This window comes from Phalacrocorax carbo, chromosome 5 (assembly GCF_963921805.1).
Source record: "Phalacrocorax carbo chromosome 5, bPhaCar2.1, whole genome shotgun sequence".
Lineage (NCBI taxonomy): Eukaryota > Metazoa > Chordata > Aves > Suliformes > Phalacrocoracidae > Phalacrocorax > Phalacrocorax carbo.
Genome location: NC_087517.1, coordinates 1,331,494 through 1,349,811, shown reverse-complemented (window position 1 = coordinate 1,349,811; position 18,318 = coordinate 1,331,494). Strand labels below are relative to the sequence as shown.

General features: G+C 47.4%; 1 long non-coding RNA gene across 1 annotated transcript in view; it reads right to left on the bottom strand.

Annotated features, from left to right (window-relative positions):
* Nucleotides 1-3,093: 3,093 nt before the first annotated feature.
* The window catches only part of LOC135313661 (uncharacterized), a 93,336-nt gene continuing 78,111 nt past the window's right edge, over nucleotides 3,094-18,318 (bottom strand). The window contains exon 3 of the long non-coding RNA XR_010373206.1: nucleotides 3,094-4,428. This is a non-coding gene — a long non-coding RNA (uncharacterized LOC135313661). The remainder of the gene's footprint in view (nucleotides 4,429-18,318) is intronic.

Here is an 18,318-nt window from a genome sequence, read left to right as displayed (position 1 = left end):
ACACCCGGTGCCTGGGAAGCATAACCTTTAGAGCATTAGCGCATCGGCTGCAGCTGGCTCGGCCGTGAAGCCAGGACGTGCTGCGGGGACGGGGTCTCCGGCTGCGGGCGACTCCCACCCTGGCTCGAGGGACCGTTCCCAAAATCAGCTGCGCGCACATTTTTGTGAAGTTGTGGGTGGAAGAAAAGCAAAAACCACAAAGGAAAAAAAAATCAATCCCAAACCTGCCCTCCCCTCCCTCCTATATTAAGAAAATCAAGCAAATAGTATAAATAATTTATCTAAAACTCTGTTTTCTGGCCTATTTTAATGGATTGGTGCCAGGTTTCTGAACAGGAGTTGAAATTTTAGTACCATAAGTAAAATGCAGCGATAGAAACTGTGAAAAATTGCTGCATTTCATGCCACACACGTTGCATCATTAGAGTCTGAAATTTGAATATGATCCACTATAAAGGATTTCATATTAAAATGCATAAACATATGTCATGTGTATATATAAACGAAAGCCTCTAGCATGATTTGAAGAATTAGGATATCGTAAGATTACTAAGAAAAAAATATGAAGGGCACACATTTTTTTGGTCTCATACTGAACCGCATCCTATTGCTATTGATTTCAGTTAAAGTATTCAGAGGAACAGACAGGTGCCTCCAGAGGGCAATTCTGAGAATCTAAGCTAGAAAGCCCCAATTTGGCTGTTTAAAGAATGGGTATCTATCGCATGTAAGGGAAAAGCTCCCACATCTGTGTGAATATGTGTTCCTTAAGAGTGGAGTGATGCGTTCTGCTGCTATCTTTCTGTTATTTAGCACTACTGGTTTCTCCCAGTCTAAGTAACTCCCATGAAACAAGGGTCGTCTAAAAAATCACCACGGAACACTTTACAATCCGTGCTGCAACTAACGGGACACGTGAGGACAGAGGAAGGACTGGCACATGTTTCTGTGCATCCTCTAGCGACGGCAACATTCAATCCCGCGTTAACACAGGGCAGGAGCGGCGAGCCAAGGCCGTAGGTGCCCAGCAGAGAGCGGCTGTCGCCCTGCAGGAAGAATTTCGCTCGTCGGAAGGAGTCAGCCTTTGCTGCGGTGACAAAGCCAAAGCCCCCAAGCCCCTGGTGGCTCCGGCGGGCGGGCTGGGACGGGAGCGCCACACACAACAGCCGCGAGTAGAGAGCTCTTAGCACTAAATATTACAGAGGAATTTGGGGTGAAAGAAAGAAATCCATCATCGCTAACTCCTGTTCCTTGTTGGCTCCTCTTACCTCCTCTGTGGCGACGCTGCTGACTTCAGACCCAAAGGTCCAAGCCCATCTTCTGAGCCATACAGTTCTCTGGACACTTTGAGAGTTTACCAAGGGACATTCCTACCCCTTCTCTTTTATCCCAGCACACACTGGAAGTTTGAAATATGAAAAGGTTTCCAATTCTTTTGCTCCAAGCCCGGCCTGGCGTCAGCAGGGTGCTGGTGCAGCCCCAGAGTGAGCGGGTACCTGTTCTGCTCAACATAGCTCGTGTTTCAACAGCTGCTCCGAGCCTCCGAGGTGCCACTGGGAGCTCTGGGGGCAACAAACGGGGGTTTAAAAGGTATGAGACTGCTGCGTAAACGGAGAGAAAATAATAAAGCAGGGAAAAGCCATATCTGGCCTTTCCCTCTGCGTGCAGGGAAAGGGTGTGCGGGATATTTTCGCATCTCACGCGACAAAGTTGTGAATTGAACGATATCAGAATTTACGAAGGCACACATGGTCTCCCTCACCTTCCTCCTTCAGCCCAAACCCATACAAAGCCTCCACGCAGGGCGCGAAGCTCCCAGCTCTCGGCGCAGATGTGGTGCCTGAAATTTGTAATGCCAAAAAATTGAGATGCCCGGGTGGCCTTTCCAGAAGGACAGACAGAAACACGCCACACCTTAAATTAGACTTGCCCAGAAACATGCCCGAGATGAAACACCCCCCCCCCCCCCCCCCCATTTGCTTCCTCCTAATAGCAAAACCTGGTCAAAATGCATCGTTTGTGAAAGCATCTCCCAGGGACGAGCGCGGTGGAGGCTCCGTCTGCCCCGCGGCCCCCCCCAGCCCTGCGTGGCGATCGCTGCCCGCCCTGGACGGAAAGGTTAGGGTCCCTTCAGCACGCAGCTTCTCCTCGTCTACTCAGCTTTTAGGGGCTTGCAATGTATATATTTTTTCAAATTCTTATTTATTCGCTTTGATTTTTTCTTTTTTTTTTTCAGATTGCTGCTTGGCTCAGACTTTTAAATAAAAATGCAAATAATTCAAAACCAGCAATAAAAGTGTCCTGTTGTGGGACAGAAATATTATTGGTGTCATAAATAAAGCATCAGTATTTGACTGCTGTGCAAAAAATAATAATAAAAAAAACCCCCATAACCAAAGAAGCAAAGCAGTCTACAGCGGTTTGTGTGTTGCGGAAGCAGCTATTACTAAAATAACCCTAGAATAGCCCCAGGTCTGCCACGACACAAGCACCGTTGCTGCGATGTTGCTCTTTAAAAAATACCTAAACGGAGTGGCTGCAGCCCACGTCATCAAAAATCAGCTTTTCCAGCCCGGGCTTTCCGGAGGGGTGCCATCTTTCTGGCAAGCTCCGTCCTACAGTCACTCAGGCAAATAAAAGTAATTCTCCATTACCGATATGATATTGAAACATCTGGAAATGAATAATCAATTGTCAAGTTGGTCCAGTAATATTTCAGTCGCGTTATAGAGAGCAGCCTTTGAAACCAGCGCCTCACGGGCCGAGCGGCGCCGGCGCCTGCCGGAGAGGTGTCACCGCGCGGGTCCCTGCGCTCGCGGCGCTCAGGGCAGGGCTGACAGGCTGCCTGGCCTGCGTGCGGGGCACCCCGGCGTCCCAGCTGCTCTTCCAGCGTGGGCAGCCGTATTACTGCAAATTGTCCTGCCTCCAAGCGGGAATATACGCACAAAATTCAAGCAACGTAAAAACCCAACGTTTTCCAGGTTAAAATAAAAAATAAATCATCAATTTATGCCAGGATTGGCAGGACCTTAATCCTCCTTCCCCTACAGCACTGCATAGGCAATGGGCGGCTGCGCTTTGGTGCCGCTCCATCCCCTTCGGCCCTCTCATTCACACAGTCCGCGTCCAGCCCTTCCGGCTCACGGATGCCCTATCGCAAAGCCCAGGAGCAGCAGAACGGGTGAAAGTGGCCAGAGGCCAGCGCGGAGCAACCTCGCGTGAGGTGCTGTGACTACAGGTGCCGTTGCAGCAGTCCAGAGCAACGTCAGCCTCGGCCTTGACCTCCCCCGACTCCCCGGGCTCGGCCGTGCCTCAAGGCACAGACGTGCTTCTCGTGCCCATTCACCTTTCCAATGTCTGAGCCCCTTTTGAGTGGCAAGCAGCCGTCCAGCTTCCACACAGCAGATCCTTATATATATATATTTTTTTTTTAATTTGCTAGCAGTATTAATTCCTGCTCCTCCAGTCCAGTCCATATTGCCAGCTTGATTATTCTGGCTTACTTCAATTCACTGAAATGAATTATGCCACGGCACTTAAAAAGTCGTGAACACTCATCCTTTTTAGTGGTGTTAGGCTCACGCATCGCAAATGTAAACTGACATAAAGGCTTTGCTTGCTGTGAAATGAGAAGACAAGGCCACCACGATGGGAAGAGATGGCCAAAGCCTTTATCGCAGCTGACAAATCTCAACATGCTCTAAAATGGAGTTTCACCCGCAGCTTACATATAGATCCGCATTTAGCTTGACAGCCAAGTCTTCGGGAGACTCGGGGTTAAATAAAAAAGCACAGCCGTTTACATGAACCTTAAACAAACTTACAGCAGCATTTTTCTTTTAGCCGACTGACATTTTTCTTTATGTTTCGTCAGTCATATCTGAGCGATCAGACAGCCACTACACGTGGTACACCCACCAGGATTATTATCTAGACCAAAGGCCCAGAGCTCATTGTAGCAGGCATGTAATTCTTTACAATGTATGCCACGTTAACTGTGTTGGGTTATCTATTCAACAGCTGACTGAGCTGGGCTCTCAAGCTCTTCTCAACAACCATGTAAGAAGCGATGACAATTGTACTACTTCATAACGGCTGCATGCAACTCTGACACACACTTCACAGCAACCAGTCATCTATATAAACCAATTTCAAGAGCAAAATTGCATGGTGCCTCCACTCTGTTATAAACACAATGATATCCACTCAAAGCTGATAAATGCACTGCATTTCTCCAGAGCTTTAAAGAACAACTTCCCCGTGCCTGCGAGCTCTCCGCGGCGGATTCGGCCTCTTTACGCCCCGGTTGGTTGTTGGAAGACGCACAAAGAGCCGGGCGGGGTGGTCCTGCGGCGGCAAGGCGACGCCGACACCGACGCTTCGCGGCAGAGGCTGCTCCCCCTCTTCAAAGACACTGTATCTGATGAGCTGCAAGAGAAAACAAGGTTATACGTAATTAAGGTTTTAAATACTTGCCGACTCCTTAGCAATTTTCAAATTAATTACTGTATCTTTTCATAGGATTACATGCAATGTAATCCTTATTATGGAATAAAATATCTATAGCAACCACAAAGTCCTCGAAAAAATACTTCAACACCAAACACTCTAACAAAGGGGTAGATTAAAGACTGTCAAACAAATTAAAAACATTTTCAGCAGCTATTATAGCTCTGCAAAATGGTGCTGTGGGAGCAGCCCACCTCGTCGCCGCGACGCCAGCTGCAGACGTACTGGCAACGTGTGAGGCTCTCGCTTCGAAACTACTGCAACTTTCCATCAGTTTGAGGTGGCAAACGTTGTTTCTCAACTGTGGGCAACGAGATAGCCTCGTAGCTTTTGCCTCATGCACTGGGTACGAAATGTGCACCACAATATCGTGTTGCAAAGAAAAGATGAAATATAGCTATAGGGATCTTTATTTAATGAACCCTGTAATTGAATACCAAAACAAATAGACATCCTGATAAAACACAAAAATGATTACTTTTTTTTAATTCAGAGAAAGGATAGGATCAATCCCTGTTTGTTTGCATTGTTCGGTTAGACTACAGGAGAGTTAAAAAAAGCAATCTAGAACAATAGAACAAAAAATAGAACAATACTGTCTTGCCACGTACCGTATAATAATTTAGATACATTAACATTTATACATCGCTATCACACTGCCCTTTTTTTCAGCCCTGAGCACTAAAAACACGCACCAACGTGGCCCATCCAAAATGGTGATGACTCAACAGGACGTTCGAGGCGACTCACGGCCAGGGTCGGCCCTTGGTGCTGGGGCGCTCGGGGACAGCACCCCGTGCGGACCCTGCTGCCCGCGGTGGCTGGGCAGGGGCGGCAAGGTGGGGAAACGGGCCCAGAGGACCCCCCCGAGGTTAAGCAATGGGGGTGCAAAGTCCTGCATGGGGGTGCTGGGGCAACGGGCAGAGAGAAGAGGGACGCAGGAGGGACCATGCGAGGAAGACTTGGACGTGGAGTAAGCCCAGGGGAGTCCACAGGGTGGAGGTCATGGAAAGCATCCCTGGGGATACCCAAAATTCAAGAGGAGCAGACCCTGGGCAAGCAGCCCCAGGGTCCCCAGCGAGGCTGAGCTTTGAGCAGGGGGGTGGCCAGAGCCCCCGCAGCTCCCTGCCAACCCCAGCGCCTCGATGGACCCCACTGCCCTGACCCCCAGCCCCTCCCAGCCTGCTCTCCCTGACGTGTCCAAAGAGCTAAGCTGGATATATGAAACACGAGGTATGTTTTGGCCCTATTTTGAGTCCTGAGGGAGGAGGACAGTGACACACCGGACCATGGGCGTGGGCTGAAGGCCCGGGTGGCTGCACACGAGAGGATGCCGGTTTCTTGCTTCCTCCGCTCCTCGCCTGATGGTAGCCTTCGCAAGCCTCTGTGAGCTTTGATTTTCTCCCCACATAAAGCATTGCACAGCTTTAAAAATAAAGTTTTGCACAAGAAGCACGCTGTCCTCCGCCAGCAGTTTGCAACCTTAACTCATCCTTCCACGGCAGAATCTCTTTTTAAAGAAACAATTAACGACGATCGGCGTGGAAAGGCTTCCTAATCGTGAGCCGTCCGCGCAGCTATGACTAAGCACAGCAGACAGAGTGAGGCACCTGCTCAGAATTAACTTTGCTTCATAGATTGGTCTGCAATCCTCATTTTACTCTAATTTAACCTTTCTTAGTTAATTTATACCGGTTCAGCTTGCCAGCCTGTACCTGCCAAAGTGATCATCTTCCATCAAGTGTCTGGGCGTGGAAAGGGTTGCTCTCTGTCGTCTCCGTAACCGGTATACCTAATTAAAGTCCTTAAAAACCTTTAATATGACAAGATGAGACAGGAATAGGAAAGCAAAATAAGAGAGAATCTTTCAATTACTTTAATCACGCCGGCTTTCAAATTCGTATCAAAACACAGCGTGGGCTGAAACTTTCTGCAGCTTTCCCCTTCCTGCCCAGCTCTCGTCCGGGCGCGGGCTCGGCGCCCCATCCCGTGGCGGCCGTCCTCCCGCAGTGTGCTGGGTTAATGAACACGGCTCTTCTGACGGGAAGGGAAAGGGAAAGTAAATATATAAAGTGCTTGTAATAAATGATTAAATTGTCCTCCAGGCACATTTTGCATATGAATATAAAAGTTGTGATTAATAGGTTATCTAACACATTAACAAAGGCTTTAGCAAACACCGTCCAGCGTTACAGTATTTGCCAGCCCTTTCTGTTTTAAATAGAGCTGTAGCAAACTGTTTGCTGGAGTCCCAGATTCTGGCCAACAAGGCCATCAAAGCCGGGGAGATTGCCGCTTTTTCACCCAGTAGGCTTTTTCTTCATTGTGAGCCTAAATGCCCCCACTAGGCTCACGATTAAGAGCCATTTAAAAAAAAAAAAATAATAATAAAAAAAAAAAAAAGCAGAAACCCACGTCCCGTGCCAATGAGGAATTGAAATTGCTCCGCGCAGGGGAAACAATGCTGCTGAAACAAAGGGGACATCTGGAGCGCGGCACCGCGCTCGGCTCGCAGCGGGCACCGCCTTCCCTCCGCCGCTTGCAAGGCCGCTCCCTCTCTGCTGCGGGAGGCAGGGAAGCGTGCTCAGACGGAGAGCCCCTTCCTTTTAATTGCAAAAGTTACGGGCGGAATTCTGCACCCACACAGCCGGAGCAAAGCCCCAGCCCCGCGGCCGCCGCGAGGCGAGGCGAGGCGGGCGCTGAGCGCCGGGCACGGTCGCCTCCCCGGCGCTCCCACGGTGGGGCTCCCGCCGCCGGGCACCCCCGGAATGGGACCTGGGGGATCATTTCCACTACCAACGACTCGGATGAGGCTGCCCGCCTCGGTGTGCTCGCTGTCTCGCTCGTACTTTGAGCAGCAGACAGTGGAAAGGAAAGGTTAGTAAAGCCTTTCCCCTACCATCCGCTGAAGCGCTACCAAGAAAATGAAGAGAAAATGTGCTTTTGGACACAAAAAAATCCTACTGCAACAACAAATAATTCATATACATCCCATTTTTTTCTTGATGGCAGATTTTTAATCCTCTCTTAAGCACTTTTAAAGTGCCCAATTTTTGTCTCATTTGAATTTAAATCAGCTTGTATGGAGAACTTGGAGAACTTTTTTTTTTTTTAAGCAAGCTTGTTTGGCAGGCACATTTTCCCAAGATCACCCAGCTTTAATTTTAAATTTCAAAAGCCTTGCGTTTAATCCCTTGAGCTGGCCTGGTACCTTGCACCATCTGTTCTGGGGTTTTGTTATAACAGAGAGCACCTGCAGAGTTTTGCAACATTTCAAGCTGTCTGTAGACAAAAATCAAAATAATTATAATTTTCATAAACTAAAGACTGCGATTCAGATGCTGCAGCCCCACCTAACACTGATTTTTCACAACAAGTCTCTGCAACGGGAGCGTTTCTCATGCACAAGGGTGTTTTGTTCTTTCTGCCACCGGACAGTCGGTGGGCAGCCAGAAGGACATCGGCCACCAGGCATCACCCCAGCCCCGCACCCCGCTCCCTGCTGCCGGCCATCTCTGTCCCCAGGATGCTCTGCCAGCCCTCGGGCCAGCAGGAGCTCTGCTCAGCCCTACCGTGGTAGTGGACAGTCACAGAAGAAGAAGAAAACGGTCTTTTTCAGCAGTCAAACTGCTCAAAGTGTCGGCAAGGGGGTATGGCCATGCCTGCCCATACCTTACGGGCAACATTTCGTGTTCAAAAGGCATCCCCACCTCGTGCTTCGGTGGGTATAAAAGATTGCCTGCCACGCTGGGGAAACCAAACCCAAAAATTCAGTGAGAAACATGGGGCTTTTTTAGACTTCATTACCCAGAGCTCTTCACTACCGATCCATCCCTCCTTAGGGCACGCGGCTAATCTTCTCTAGAGTATGAGCATCTCGCCATTAAGCATGGCGAACCTCCATCCCGGCGATGGATCCGCAGCATCACCCCAGTCCTCAGACAGATGCTGACCAGCATCTTGTAAAAACGGAAGGTGAGCCACAGTTACCGCTGGACGTGCCCTCCGAGGCCTCCGGCGGACGTCGGCGTTTGAGGCGAGGTGCGAGCTCGCCATCTGTGCTTCCGAAGGGCAAAATCCCAGCCTAAACTGGGAGTTGTCTGTTGTCGGGTGAATAAGAGCGGAAACCAGTTTTAATAACGCTGCGGACGTTGTCGTCGCAGGGCTGACTTGGAAAAGCAATGGTGAGCCAAAGGGGCTCCAGCAGAGATGGCTTTAAAATAAAACAAATGCCTGACATGTATTTTAGCTGATTGCTTGACGTACGTGCTGGTTTCCCGGCTTTACCAAGCAAAACCATCCCTTTTCTCTTCCCCCAGTCCCTACACTTCGAATACCCTTCCCGTCTACCATGGCCGGGCGGTGTGAGAGCCGCCCCGCTGCACGGGGGGCCTGCCGCCTCCCCGACAGCCAGACACGGGCTTTCCTTCTCGGTCACCCCCTGGCCCAAAAAACATCGCTCAAAGAACAATTCCTCCGCTTGCACTAACCTCTGACGCCTCCTCCCTGCTTGCAAGTGCGTCTGTTCAGGTTGGTGCAGGCGCCTGGAGGAAGGGCTGGTTCCTGCTGGAAAGTGTCATCCCTTGCCCTGATCCGGCTGTTTCACAGCAGCACTCAGCAAAGCCCCTGCCCAGCCCCGGGCACGGCCCTGCCTGCTGGCTTGGGCAGATCTCCACCTTCCTATTGCCCACTAAAATAAAATAAAATAAATAAAAAAGACATGAAATGAAATAAAATAAAAAATAAACAAAAAAATTAAAATAACAGAACATAAAATAAAATAAAATTCAAAATAAAATAAAATAAAATTAAAATAAAATAAAACAAAACAAAACAAAATAAAAAAAACTCAAAATACCTGATGCTTCTGAAAACTCAGCCTAATTTTCCAGAGCGCTGGCGAAGCAGGAGCGACTCACCCCATGCAGTTTGTAGCTCCCCAGCAAGAGATCTGCTCTGTCTCCATGGAGCAGTTCAGTTGCCACTGCAGGAAACGCCACCCATTAGCCAATTCTCATTTCACCAATACTGTATCAAAAATCACAAGTACCGATAGCTGTGCCTGCACCAGAAATAGTTTGATAAGGCAGACTGCGCGGGGATGTGAATGAAACCGAACGAATTCAGGCAGATACGTGGAAGGACTGGTATTTTCCCAGGAGCTGGAGTGCTCCCTGCTGGGTCCAGGGTTCCCTGGGCTTCAGACTGGAATCAAAGCTACTCGGTTCCACCGCCTCCGGCCAGGAGCTGAGGTTGCCCCACGGCTACGGGACCCTCACAACCCTGCTGCTGCCCACTTAACGGTGCGAGAGGGGAGCGCTGCAGAGCAAACCGCACGAAAACCACCCCCCAGACCGCTTGTAAAAGAAAAACACCGAGAGACCCAGATACGAGGAGAGGCTGGCGTTGAGGCGGGCATGGGAACGGTGGGCGAGGCCTCCCCGGGTCAGGCTGCGGTGGCATCCCGTGGCACCTGCGGCTGGAGAACAGAGATTACGCAGGCTAACCCCCCCTCGGCAATGCATTCGTCGGGGCGAGGGACACAGAAAGGCTTCTGCGAAACTGAAACAAGCACCACCATGTGCCGGGACGACGCTTCGCCCAGAGCCGGGAGAGCCGCCGTCCTACCCCGCACCCCCCCTCCTCCTTTCCCACCAGCTGGTTAGAAGACTTGCGCTGGCCACAGGTGTCCTCAAAGTTATACTGAATTTTCCAGGAAAGAAGCTAGTTTCCTAAAAGTGGCCTTGTAATTAGTTCTCAATGAATACACCTAAACAAAAATATATTAGTAACGTTTGGCTTCTAAATCCTGGCGGAAAATTCAATTAAACAAAGCCCAAATCTTTTGTCCAAGAACCCAGCAATATTTTAAAGCTGGCAGCAGGTTTGCAGTTACCTGCCACGGACTCAACGCTTCACCTTTCATTTTTATGCCCCCAGAAAATAAACTACTCTTTTCCTTATTTTGCTTTTATTCCTTAATTCCTTCACCTCTGAACAGAAGGAAGAAATTCCAGAACTCTGAAGACTAAAATCTGTGAAGGAATGGGGTTTTCCCAGTTAACTCCCTGAGCTTATGGTGCACAGAACTGGAATAATAATATTTTTTTTTTAAATCAGTCACCAAATATTGAAAAAATTTAAAAAAAAAAGTTAAAAAGAACAAAGAATCTCATTTTTACATTTTCATGAAAGTGACTAAATGCTGCATTATCCCTCTTGTGATTTTGTCATTTTTTTTTATAGTCACATTGGGGAACATTAGGAAATATAACCAAATAGGATTATGATATCAAATGTTGGGGATGTTTTATGCATTTTATCTGTCTTGCAATGGGCTAGTAACGATGAGGGGCTAATGGAAACTGTAGACCCCAAATTTATAACAGTTTCTTCAAAGGGAAATTCTTTTGCTACATGGATCTTATTTGTGCGGGAAAACCCAATTACTCTAGGGTTCTTGTACCTTACTATTTTCTTTTAAGGTGCTTTTTGCTATAAGTGCTTATTATGATTCGATAACCCAGTTACAAATAAACTGTGACCCTCGGCTCTTATCTGCAAATTCACAGCTTTCCAATTTGTCACACTTAGTTGAGAACTTGGCTTCTTATTAATTACTACCATGGGGTCCTGGAGGGAGTTGCAGAGCTACAGCATCATCTCCACTCCCGTGAGGTATCACTGAAGATCTCGGAAATCAAAGTCATTGTAGAGGCAGATGGCTTCTTACTGGGGGGAAAAAAGCTCAACCACAGAAATGAACAAAAAACCAACCAAACAAGCAAAAAAACCCAAACCCAATGAAACAAAAGAAGATTAAAAAAAAAGCTCAAAACTAGAAATAAATAATAATAATAATAATAATAATAATAATAACAACAACAACAACAATAATAAAAACACCAAACTAAAAACCCCAAAGTTAAAAAATAACAAAATACTTTGGAGATGTGTCTTGACTAGATTTGAACAGCAAATGCAAGATCTAAAGGTCTCATATGCATCACCAGAAACTTAATTTCCAGCTTCTTCAAAACCCCAGCACTTTGGGTTTATCCCCTCCGTGCTCTGCCTACGTTAGCAGTGGGAAGCAGGAGCCCAGCCCCCCCCGGCGTCCTTTGGGAGGGCAGCCCGCAGGGGCAGGGATGCTGCCGGCACCTTCTCCCCGTGACTTCCAAAGCCGGAAAATCTTCCACGTGCCCAGAGAGCACCAGCCCTGCGCTCAGCCCTAACGCGCTGCGGAGGGTTTCCCAGGTACAGAGCCTAAATCCAGAGTAAAGCAGGGAATAACGCCACCGGGTGACCACACGTTCTGCATGTCTCCAGCTGGCTGCCCACGACGGTGCCAAAAACGTGGTGAAATTGGGTATCTCAGTCACATACTTATTGATCATGTTATGCTGACTTTCCAAAAGTGTAGAGTGGGCTTTAATATATAACACTTTGCTATACAGTAACTGCAGAGCCTTAAAATACACCTGCTCCTCTTTGAAAGCGTCCTGCCCCACTCACTGCACACACAGAAAGTCCCAAATACCTTGATTCTGGAAACCATCATCAAGAATAAGACTTTTCCCCCCCCCTCCCCCCCATACCGGTGCTCCTAAGGCTCACGCCGCAGCCCTCCTGCGGCGGTACCAAGCCAGCGAGCTAGCGTGAGACGAGGAGACCTTGACGGAGAAGCAGCTCCGCAGGGCGTAGCTGTTTCTGTACTCACTGCGCCCGTAGGCTTTTCCTCCCCTGCCAGCCTCAGGAGCGCTCCTGGCCGCTGGCCCAGCAGGGCTCGGGGCGGAGCAAGGCGGCAGCGCTGACATTTTGGGTACGATATTGGCCCTGCTGAAGCGACGCGCCCGTCCTCCTCCAAGGGCGCTGCCATCCTCTGCCTCTGCGCAGGAAGGAGAGCTTCGCGCGACCTCGTCCTCCTGCTCAGGAACCTGCTGCAAATGCCCTGACGCAGTTTTGTGCCCTCCGGGGACGTCCTGCGGAAGAGGCGCGAGGCTCTGGGACAGGCCCTGCGTGATAACGGGGCAGGGGAGGGAACCACAAATTTTGCACGAATTAGGCATTTCCTTACAGCTGTTTAACAAAATTTAAAAAAGACCCCAAACATTGAAGCAATGTAAAAATTGCTTAAAGCCTTCTAATTACAAAGCCTTAGCAAAGAAATCGATACGATTATTCCTGTCACCCATTAATTATTAGCAGCGTTTCTACCGTTAAGTGAGAGACAAATACTCCACAACCGCCTAATATGACTTACTGAGCCCCAATGTCAAAGTTAAACAAATAAAATCTGATTCGCAAAGTACACTATTAAATATTTTTTTCCATTAACCACTGCTAAAATAATTCAGCTATCCGATTTGAGCACCCTTTATTTGGACTACATCCAGCGCGCTCGAAGAATAATACTCGGCATCTATTAACGGCCGGTTCTCATCCTGAACTTACAATATGCATTTGTGATGTCTAAAACACCTTCTCACCGCGCCCTCAATGATAGATGAACTCGAATCCAAGCTAGGTGAAGGCAGCTGCTTTCTTTCGGTGATTTCTTTTTATTTTAATTAATGTCATCAACAAGAACATATTGATTTGGTAAGCTATTTTTTAATGAATTATCATACCCGAAGCTCGTGGCTTTTTAAAAATCTTTGCTACTGCGTGCAGGAAGGCTTTGCCTTGAAAGAATGAAAAAAAAAAAGGAAAAGAAAACAGAAGGAAAAATGAATGTTTCAATCAGTTCTAATGCTACCAAAATCCATAGTACTTAATTTATCGGATCTCCTGTTAGTGAATGAACAAAGGTAAAAATAACAGGCTAGTTATAAACTAGTACTATGATGATGACATTGTGAATTATTTAAAAAGGGCATATTCAGTGTGACCATAGAGCCATCAATCATGATAGACATTGATGAGAAAAAGAGGTTTCAGTCACTTCCTATCTGCCAGGAGAACAATTCTATCTCGCAGGTAGCTGTGAAGTGCCGCTGACCCGATGTCACTCGCATTGTTGCTCTACCCTTTGAACGGGGAGAGCAGATTCTCTCAATATTAGAATCGAATGAGTAAATAAATTCTCAGTTCACCGCCGCACTCCTTCAGAGTGCACACTTCAATTTGTCTAACAATGGGGAGGACAGGAAAGCAGAAATCTCTTAAAGCGGGGATGAATTTTTTATGGATGCTCAAATCCAGCTGCAAAGAATGGGGTTTTAAATGGTAGCAGCGCTGCTTTTAGCCGGAGCCCCTAGAGACAAAGTCTTCGGGAAGTGTTTTGTGTTGAATTCAGCCCCTCGCGAGCGCGCGCCTTTCGCTCTCCCTTCCTCCCAAAGCCGCTTCCACCAAACCACTCCATTGTGGTGCCCACCTTGATCTCGCCGATGGGAAGCGCAGGCACCCCCCTCACCTCCCATCGCTTCCAAACACTTAAGTTTCGTAAGCAGCTGGTGAGAAGCCTGTCTGAATCAGCCCGAACACTCCGATGAATTTAAAAGGAAGCAAATGTTGGAGCTGAAAAGATGACTGTCGAGTAAGGAGGGAGAGAAAAAAGCACTCCGACTTTTAATTTGAGCTGGATTAATCTAGGAGAGACTCTTTCACCTGACGCCCCATATAATTATATCCTAAACTTCCACTCAGATCACACGTTTCATCGTTGTTGGTTACTCTAATTAGCCCGCGGGTTCCTGCAGCTGCAAAGACGACACAGAAGGAGGAATAAATTGCGCATAGCTCCAGCTTTCCCCAACAAACGCTTTCCCCGGCATCCCCGGGATGCTACCCCCAGCCCGCAAGCCCCCAGCCCTGCTTCGCCAACGTCCGCCCGCCTCCGTCGCTGAGCGCTGGCACCGTCGGCGCGGGGGCGAGGCGGGGGCGAGGCGGGGGCGAGGCGGGGGCGAGGCGGGGGTGAGGCGGGGGTGCCTCCCTGCCTGCCTCGGCCCCGAGCCCGCCCAGCCTGCGGCACCGACCCCAGCGCTTCGCCCGCTCCTCACCTCCATCCCCCCGCGCCGGCAGCGCATCCCGGGGGCCTGTTCATCTCCGCGTAACCTCGTACCGCTTCAGAACTGTACACTGCCACTTAATTGTTACTAACAGGTAAATCAAAGGTAAAAGAGAACTAATTAATTTTCCAGCTCGGTTTTATTTTACTGTTACTGTTTTGAGAAAATATAACTGAACCCCATTAGTGTTAAGGTAAGACCATGAAACAACATAATATAATGCAAGAAAGACATTTAATAGCGTAGAGGAATGTTAAATTACTAATTAACTCCAAGTTACTGTATAAAAAAGCATAGTAATTTACAGGATTATTGCAATATGCAGCTTAGATTGCCACAAGGGTCAGCTAGGGAGCATTTCCTTCTATTTCTTTCAGTGTGGTGGTTATTGTAAAATTCTTCTCACATTAAAATGTACTGTCCTTACCCAGAGTTCATTGCTGCTAATTAGCAGCAGTTGAGATTTCCCTAGCAGTCATTTTTTTCTATGTTAAGCTGCCAAATGTTACCAACTGCTCAAGATGCTCCACGCGCCGAGTGTCCGGCTGCCCACCCCGCTCCCCAGCACCGCCGCGCTCGGCACCTCCGGGTCGGGTTCAGCACCCAGGCGAAGAAAACACTAATCAAATTATTTGTCCCGCTCTTTGTTATACCAAGGCAGGTTAGCAGAAACCTTCTGGCTCCTTTTGGCTGAGCTACAGGACTTAGAAATGTCTATTTCTTTTTTCCTCCCCTTTTTTCCTAAACACACAATATACTGCTCAAACGCTTCACGCTGGAAGCTCTCCAATACGGATTATTTTTTGTTGTTCAAAAGCGAGTATTTCCACATTCTATTTAAACTTTTATTTAAACAAGAAAGCAAGAAGAGGCATCTTTTAGTTTTTACCTAAATATATAAGAAGAATGCCATAACTTTGATTAATAATTGATTAAATAAACCATCCACACATCAAAGGCAGGAAGAAGAGCTGTTCCACAGAAAGGCTAGACTATCAAATAGCACTTTGTTGTCTTAAACACTGCTCAGATCTGCAGCGTTACACAGCTCGTTGCACATTAATGTTTGAGGTTATAAATGGCAGTGTTTTCCAAAGCATTTTTTATTGTTATTATTATTCTACAGAGCAAAAGAATTTAGGGGTTTTTATTTTTTTCCTAATTAAACACTAGCAGTTAGAAACCACAGAAATTTGGACGGTATCCGTACAGCCTCGTCTTTTCCTCTCTCTTTTGTTGGCTCTATGACTAATTTATGTTTAACCTTCTTGAGAATCCATGGTCTCAATACACTTCCTAAAAAAATTCAAAGCAACTTTCGCTGGTGTCCAACAGCAGGGCAAAAGGTCTTGGGAGCTGTGAAACGGTTCAGAATTGAAAGAGGTGACACCACCTTCTCCACCTCCTCTTCACAGGAATAAGAGCAATCAGGAAACAACTACTAATTGCTTCATCAAAATTAAGCTTCTCCATCTTCATACCAATTATTTCACCATTGCTGTTTAGAGTTTCATGTGTCTACCATCCCCGGGGGAAAAAAAAATAAAAAAAATAAATCAGACCCCTGAGTTGCATTGCGTTTCCCAGGATCGCTTAATGAAAGAGGGGTTCAGGTTTCAGGTTTCATCTCCTCTATCTCCTGGTAATTCCTGTTTTAAATTTCCAAAGTTGGTCGAAACATAAAGCACCTGAATATACTCGTACTTCATTTACACATGAGAAAGGATTGTAAAATTTACTTAGGACAAGAGTGAAAAATGCATTGTGCTGACAAGAATAAATCCATTCCGTCAATGATCAAAACAGTAGCCCAAGGGTAACAAAGAACAAGTGTCAGCCACATTTGCTCTGAAGTTCCACAAAAATCCCCCCTGGGAATTCCAGTCATGATGCTCTATATCTATATTTATATAAGAATTTTCTTGTTAAAAAAGGGAGAGACTAGAAAGGGCAAAGGGACTAGATTTTGAGGGTCTTAACTGGATCAAGAACTTTTAAACTGCTTTAATTTTTCCTCCAAAATATGTTGGCTACAGCATCTCAAAATGAAAAGCATTACCCGGTGCTCAAAGGAACCTTTTATTCTCCATGATGTGCAGGGATCTGCATCTAAGACTTAGAGAGAGAGAGTGTGTGTGTATATATAGGTATATGTTTATATATTGTGTCTCTGCGCTGTAATTTAGGTGATATTCCTCGAATACTATTTCTTTTTGCTAGCAAAAGGCTCATAACGCTCCTGAAGAGATTGCAAATATATTACCGTGCATCACGAAGAGAGCCAAAGATAAGAGACTGCCGCTAACGTTTCCGACGAGCGGCGTTACTTTCCCCGAGCCCGGCCGGCGGCTCGTGACTTCGCAACGCGCTTAAATCTCTTTAACAGCGAGCATATGCTTAAACACATTTCTATCTGACAAAAATAGAGGCGAGCGCCCAAGCGAGTGCTGAAGCCGGGGGAAGGCGGGCAGGGGATGGAAGTCAAGCCCAGGCTTCTGCTCTCTGGGGTTTGGGTTTGGGTTTTTTCCGGCACTTCGCTGTGCTCTCGGTGTTTCTGTCACCGCTCCGACTCCGACTCTGTCCGCTAATTGCTACGGCATCGTTTTGCTTCGCTTTTTGCTGGTATCTTCGCAACAAACAGTGAGGCAAGTGATGGGAGCACAAGACAGAAATATTCAGATATGTATTTAATATAAGCATTATATTTCTGTGTCAATGGGGAAGTTTAAATGCATATGGGCAGAGTAGGCGACTCCTCTCCGCGAGACTCCAAAAATTCCTGGATGCAGCTGATAATCTCTGATTATTTTTCCAAAAATGAGATTTTTTTTTTTTTTTCATCCTATCTAGCTAGCGCATACAGCCAATGACAAACCTATTTCCATACTGGCAAGGTTTCATATTACTTTGAATTATTAAATCCAGCCCACGGTTACAGATACTGTATGTGCTCATAGAGAGAAAGTACACATACACTCGTGCACAAACTTTACATGAAGATTGAAAAGCAAGGCAGAAGAATAAATAGACCAGTGGGGAAAAAAATAAAATATTTAGTACCTACTTTTCATTTATAGGTAGTACAATAGGTCACAGTTCTCCACTTTTTCCGCACTTAAAAATAAAGCCATTTTAAAAGACACCGATACAGTGGTTCCTAGAACTTCATGAGGCTTTATTTATTTGTTCTTTTCTATAAACTCGGATCATCCTAAAGCATCCTATAGGTGTTGTCGCCATGGTGGTGCGAGCCAGAAAATACAGAAAACAATTAAATGTGCTTTTTTAAAACTTTTTTTTTTTAAAAGCCCCCCCCCCACATTTCCTAATCTGAAATCCTGAATTTCCACAGATTTTCTACTGTCCAGCTGGGATCCATCCCCCCACCCCTCTCAAAGGGGGGGTGCACACCCCGCTGGGAGCTGCCAGCGCCCCGCGGGCTCCGGGGGGGGCAGCGGTGGCCCACCCCGGACCTCTCCCTGCCCCCGCGGCCATGCTCCTGCCGAGCATCCTCACCCGTGGCTCCCCCGGCCGCCGGCCTGCTGCGGCAGCGCCACCGCGGAGCGGGGCGAGATGCGCGCTGACTTGGGTACCGGCAGTAATTGAAGTGGCAGAGACGTCACCGTCCATCTACAGCATCCTCTCCTCACCGCAGCAGCCCGAGCACAGATAACTCCGAAAATAATCACGCTGATGCTGCATACTGTTACCAGTCAATTAGATCTAGCAATTCCAGCCCAAGCAGCGGGTAAACAATCTCAGGAAAACACCTAGGACCGGAATATTTATCTGCTTCTAC